Source organism: Mirounga angustirostris, unplaced genomic scaffold, assembly GCF_029215605.1.
Source record: "Mirounga angustirostris isolate CCGP_5_RB_7025 unplaced genomic scaffold, mMirAng1.0.hap1 SCAF_11, whole genome shotgun sequence".
NCBI classification, from domain to species: Eukaryota; Metazoa; Chordata; class Mammalia; order Carnivora; family Phocidae; genus Mirounga; species Mirounga angustirostris.
This window is the reverse complement of record NW_026991719.1, coordinates 84309929-84316831: the sequence shown is the minus strand read 5'-3', so window position 1 is coordinate 84316831 and position 6903 is coordinate 84309929. Positions and strand designations below refer to the sequence as shown.

Here is a 6903-nt window from a genome sequence, read left to right as displayed (position 1 = left end):
ACCCAGGTAATTCCAGTGCATCTTAAAATTTGAGAATTATTTAGTCCAACCTTCCCATTCTTAGAGGAGGAAATTAAGAACTAGCATGGGGAAGTGACATACTCAAGGTCACAGAGTATGGTAGAGATAGAGTAACAGGGAGCGGAGATTATGAATCTCAATACAGCACTTTTCATTACCTTGGGTACCCTCTTTATTACATCTCCATCTTTCCCCTGTGAATATATACTTCTCTCACAGACTTGCTCTATAAGTATCAGTGTCTGACACACCTTAAATGCTCAAGAGCTATCATTTTTTTTAAGTTTGGTCCTGTGTGAACCAGATACAAAAGGATCTCCTATTTTGGCAGTGTTTGCTAAAAGTATAAAATAACAAATATAAGGCCCAAGAAGAGAATACCAGACCCAGGAAGACGGTCTCTGTGGTTCCTGACCCAAATGTCGAAAAAGAGCCTATCTGAAAAACTGTCTCCAACCATGGGTTTTCGGTGGCCAAAGAAGTTGTGTAGTGACATTTCCTATCCAAGGTTCTGAAACTGCTCTGTATACCCACTGTGATCTATTTAAAGGAGCCAGTTCTTTTTAGAAAACAGTTTCTGTTTCTCTGAGAGTTCTAGAGGGGAGGGGGGTGGGGGGATGGGTTAGCCTGGTGATGGGTATTAAAGAGGGCACGTACTGAATGGAGCACTGGGTGTTATACGCAAACAATGAATCATGGAACACTACATCAAAAACTAATGATGTAATGTATGGTGATTAACATAACATAACATAAAAAAATAAAAATAAAAAGGTATAAAAAGGAAAAAAAAAGAAAACAGTTTCTGCCAAGTTTTCTATCAGAGGGAAATCATAAAATAGGTGAGCTTTAGCCATGAGTAAAAGGTAGTGGAAATTTTTCTAAGTGAAAATTGATATGCCTATCAAAAAGATACACTCACTGCAAACCCATTACCATGAATCATACCTTGTTCATTTCTCTGCACCTTAACTATTTTTTCTGATATCTGATATTATTTGTTACTCTTAGAAAAATGTCATTTTTGACTGGACTTGGACTTGGACTTTGACTTAGAGGTAGAAGTTCTCAGAGAGGACAGCCTCCATCTCTTGGCAATCTGTTCCTGGCATTTTTCTTTGGCCTCCTACATTCTCTTAGCCCAAAGTTCAGCATATTCTGCAGCCTCTTCCTTATTTTTCTTAGTATACTGTTTCTTCAGAGCAATGCACAGACATTTGTGTTGGAGGACATGTGGAGTAACAAGATGCAGAATCTTGGGTGCTTTGGTTCTAGGTTTCTTACCTTCTTTGTTTATGAGCCTTCTCACAACATACTGGTAGACATCATCTTTAGAGAGACTGAAAAGTTTGTGGATTCTGCTAGATCTTTTGTGCCCCAGGCGATGAGGCACAGTAGTATCAATGTTTCCAGGAATATCCTTTGCCCCCCCTTTTTACAATGACCAAGTTAAGAACACTGATATTGGCACCCACAATGCAACCTCAAACAGATTTTTTGCTTTCTTTCTCTAGTCCTCCTTGATCTGTAGCAGGAATGGCCCTTACTCAGCAGCAGGTGGACATGGCCATGGGACCAGACACCCTGTTTTATGAGGAAGCCTTATTTGTCATTGTCACCACTGATTCAGACCATGTAACCCTTCCATTCTTCACCCAGAGCATCATCAGCAACTTCTGTGGTTATAGTTTCTCATGAAAGGTATGAAGTTTGCATTCATTGTCCACTTCAGTGAGTTTCTGGCAGCCAGCAGCTGGGAAAGAGATGTTCAGCTTCATCCTAAAGCAGTCTACTGCCTCTGAGGTGCCACACAAAAGAGTTCACCTTAACTTTTTGAAAATTATTTTTTCAAAGTAATAGTTATATAATACTACAAGACTTATTAACATAAAACAGCAGTCCTCGGCTCCCTCCTCCTGAGTCCTTCTTCTTAAAGACAACTTTGAACTTTTTAAGCTGTTTCTTCTGTTATTTATCTCCATGTATTTTTTTTTAAAGATTTACCTATTCATTTTTTTGGAGAGAGAAAGAGAGAGAGAGAGAGAGAGAAAGAGAGAGTGAGAGAGTGTGGGGGGGGGCAAAGAGAAAATCTCAAGCAGACTCCCCGCTAGATGGGCTGGATTCTTATCCCAGAACAGCCATTTAAATAGCTATATATGAATAAATATATATAAGATTTTTGGTTACAATCCTTGGTTCAAACTCAGTATCAAAATAATTCATTAAATAATTGTTGAAGCTGTGTCAGAGATACACGGGGTTCATTAAACTATTCTTCCTAATTTTATAGGTTTATCACATTAATGTTAAAAATGTTTAAAAATTCGTCTTTTCCAGTAAGTATTAAAAGGTCAAAAGAGAAAAAAAAATTAACCAACCCATTATAAATGGTATTAAATAAATAAGAACATGGGATTAGACCTCAATGAAATAGACTTTTTGTATCCTAGAAAGCTGAAGGCAGATATTTTGTCCAAGGTAATCTGGGCACTGATCAGGCTCTCTTTCCCCAGTTGAGGATGTGGCCTTGTTAATGCTGAGTTTTATTCAAGAACCAGAAGAGTCCACTGTTAGTTCTAAACATCCCCTTACCATACACGAAAGACCCACAGCTAAAATCATCCTCAATGGGAAAAAACTGAGAGCTTTTACTCTATGGTCAGGAACAAGATAGGGATGTCTGCTCTCACCATTACTATTTAACATTGTACTGGAAGTCTTAGCCTCAGCAATCAGACAACAAAAAGAAATAAAAGGTATCCATTTGCAAGGAAAAAGTCAAACTTTCACTATCTGCAGATGACATAATACTCTATGTAGAAAACCTGAAAGATTCCACCAAAAAATTGGTAGAACTAATACATGAATTCAGCAAAGCTGCAGGATATAAAATCAATGTACAGAAATCTGTTGCATTTCTATACACCAATAATGAAGCAGCAGAAAAATAAATCAAGGAATCAATCTGATTTACAATTACACCAAATACTATAAGATACCTAGTAATAAACCTAACCAAATCAGTACTCTGGAAACTATAAAACACTTATGAAAGAAATTGAAGAAGACACAAAGAGGAAACAAAAACCATAAGATATCTAGTAATAAACCTAACCAATCTGTACTCTGAAAACTATAAAACACTGATGAAAGAAATTGAAGAGGATATAAAGAAATGGAAAGACATTCTATGCTCATGGACTGAATGAACAAACATTGTTAAAATGTTTATACTACCCAAAGCAATCTACACATTTAATGCAATCCCTATTACATTACCACCAGCATTTTTCACAGAGCTAGAACAAACAATCCTAAAATTTGTATAAAACCACAAAAGACCCCAAATAGCAAAGCAATCCTCAAAAAGAAAAGAAAAGCTGGAGGCATCACGCTGTATTACAAAGCTGTAGTCATCAAGACAATATGGTATTGGCACAAAAACAGACACATAGGTCAATGGAACAGAATAGAAAACCCAGAAATGGACCCTCAACACTACAGTCAACTAAACTTCAACAAAGCAGGAAAGAATATCCAATGGAAAAAAGACAGTCTCTTTACCAAATGGTGTTCGAAAACTGGACAGCAACATGCAGAAGAATGAAACGGGACCACTTTCTTACACCATACACAAAAATAAATTCAAAGTGGATGAAAGACCCAAATGTGAGACAGGAATCCATCAAAATCCTAGAGGAGAACACAGGCAGCAACCTCTTTGGCCTCAGCCTCAGCAACTTATTAGACATGTCAACAGAGGCAAGGGAAACAAAAGCAAAAATTGAACTATTGGTTCTTCTTCAAGATAAAAAGCTTCTTCACAGTGAAGGAAATAATCAACAAAACTGAAAGGCAGCCTATGGAATGGGAGAAGATATTTGCAAATGACATATCTGATAAATGGTTAGTATCCAAAATCTATATATGAAGAACTTATTAAACTCAGCACCCAAAAAACAAATAATCCAATCAAGAAATGGGCTGAAGACATGAATAGACATGTTTCCAAAGAAGACATCCATATGGCTAACAGACACATGAAAAGATGCTCAACATCACTCATCATCAGGGAAATACAAATCAAAACCATTAGGAGATACCACCTCACACCTGTCAGAATGACTAAAATTAACAACACAGAAACAACAGGTGTTGGTGAGGAAGCTGAGAAAGGGGAACATTCTTACACTATTGGTGGGAATGCAAACTGGTGCAGCCACTCTGGAAAACAGTGTGGAGGTTCCTCAGAACGGTAAAAATAGAACTACCCTATGATCCAGCAATTGCACTACTAGGTATTTACCCAAAGGATGCAAAAATATAGATACGAAGGGGTACATGCAACCTGATGTTTATAGCAGCATTATCAACAATAGCCAAATTATGGAAAGGGCCCAAATGTCCATCAACTGATGAATGGATAAAGAAGTGGTGTGTGTGTGTGTGTGTGTGTGTGTGTGTTTACATATAATGGAATATTACTTGGCCATCAAAAAGAATGAAATCTTGCCATTTGCAACGACATGGATGGAGCTAGAGTGTAGTATGCTAAGCAAAATCAGTCAGTCAGAGAAAGACAAATACCATATGATCTCACTCATATGTGGAATTCAAGAAACAAAATAAATGAACATATGGGAGGAGGAAAAAGAGAGCGAGAGAAACAAATCATAAGAGACTCTTAATGATAGAGAACAAACTGAGGACTGATGGAGGGAGGGAGGGAGGAGGGGAGGGAGGGGATGGGCTAGATGGGTGGTGGGTATTAAGGAGGACACTTTTTTTTTTTTTAAAGATTTTATTTATTTATTTGAGAGAGAGAGAGAACAAGGAGGGGAGGGCCAGAGGGAGAGGGAGAAGCAGACTCCTTGCTGAGTAGGGAGCCCGACATGGGGCTCCACCCCAGGACCCCGAGATCATGACCTGAGCAGAAGGCAGATGCTTAACTGACAGAACCACCCAGGCGCCACAGGAGGGTACTTGTTATGATGTGTACTGGGTGTTGTATCTACGTGATGCATCACTGAATTGTACTCCTGAAACCAATATTGCACTGTATATTAACTAACTAGAATTTAAATAAAAATTTGAAAAAAAGGAATGTGACCATATTATAGAAATTATGAAAAACAGAGGAAACAACATTTCTGATTCATCCATAATCTACCATTTTAAAGAATCAGTGATATAATTTTGGTATCTTTTGGATATTCATGTTCTTATAAAGTTTTGATGATATAGTAAAAATAATAAACAAACATCCCCTTAAATGGAAGTTCACTGATTATTAATACAAGTTTTCTTTCTTTCTTTCTTTCTTTTTTTTTTTTTCAGAATGGTGACATAGACTCTGAGTATAAAAAACTAATGTTGCAGGGGGGAAAATCAGCTATATTTTTGGATCTGGCAGGACTGTTCCCTGTACAGATAGTTGCACGGGCAGGTATAAATCTATAGGGAAATAGGGACCAGGGTAAATCCATGCTAGGATATTCTGAACCTGTATGCAAGTATGGTCCTTCCCCACCAATCCATAACAACAGAAATACTGTAGGTGTTATCAGAGTTGGGATGTGAAATACTGTATTAACTGTCTTAGGTATGTATTTGTAATATAAAAAATAAGAATTCAAATAACCCTTTATTATTTGGAGGTGGTTAGCTGATGGAAAATTACATTTTGGAGTAAACATAGGCCTTATTATATCACATATTGTAATTATTTATCCCAATTTATCTCTATATTATTGTTATACATTTTACACATACACATTTTCAATGTTAAATAAAATGATCTATTGGTTTTTCTTATTTCTTCCTTTATTTTTATTACTAGAAAGTCCTTCCAGGTCACATTTATTTTACTCTAGTTATTATATACTTTCCTTTTTTTACATTTAACACTTGAATCCTTCTGAAATTTGCATTTGACCAGCTTCTCTTGTAAATGATATAAGCATAAAAACAACTACCACCATGCATTAAGTATTTGAGTACTGTATACTGAGATAAGCATTTTACATGCATTATATCACATATGCTTTTATCATTCTCACTGAAAATACAAATAATTAAAAGCACATTTTTTAAAAGAAAACCCCAAATCCCTCCACCTATAATTGGCATTTTTGTGAACAATTTTCTATATATTTCATAAGCTTATATGCACATGTACAGAAATGTATACAGAAATTGAATTATGCTGCTTTGTAAACTATCTTTTCCATTAAATTGTATATATGGATATATATTTATATCAATAAATGTATATTTACATTATCTTTAATGTGTATGTAGTAACTGGCTAAACTGACATATCTCAATATACCTAGTCAATCCACTATTAGAGCCAGTTAGGTTGTTTTCAGCACTTTTTTTACTATAAACAAAAGGTTAATGAACATTCTTGTGTACATATCTTCTAGCACTTTCATTTATCTTCTTAGGATAAATTCTAGTGAAATTGTTAGATCATAGAAGGTATGTACATTGTAATATTTTTAAACAGATTGCCAAATAAACCTTTGGAAATGTACCAATTTACATAGAGCATTAAATCATCTATTTCTCCACAGCCTTGCCAACACCATGTTTTTTTAATCTTTCAAACCTTTTATAATCTGATAGGTAAAAACTATTAGTTTTTATTTGCAAAGTGAGTTTGTCTATTGGTATTCCAGAATACTATCCTGTTCATAACTTTTCACCATTTTTCTATTAAGACATTTATTTTTTAATTGATGTATAGGAGTTATTTATATATTAAGAATTTCTGCCCTTTGTTATAGGTCACAGATTTTTTTTCCTAGTTTGTTTGTATTTTTTTGCCATACAGATTTTTTGAAGGTAAAATTTATTAATCTTTTTCTTTAAATCTTT

At 35.5% G+C, this 6903-nt stretch overlaps 1 pseudogene; it reads right to left on the bottom strand.

Moving 5' to 3' along the window:
- Positions 1–1039: 1039 nt before the first annotated feature.
- LOC123844147 (small ribosomal subunit protein eS6-like) lies at positions 1040–1799 on the bottom strand (annotated as a pseudogene).
- Between the last annotated feature and the right edge of the window lie 5104 nt (positions 1800–6903).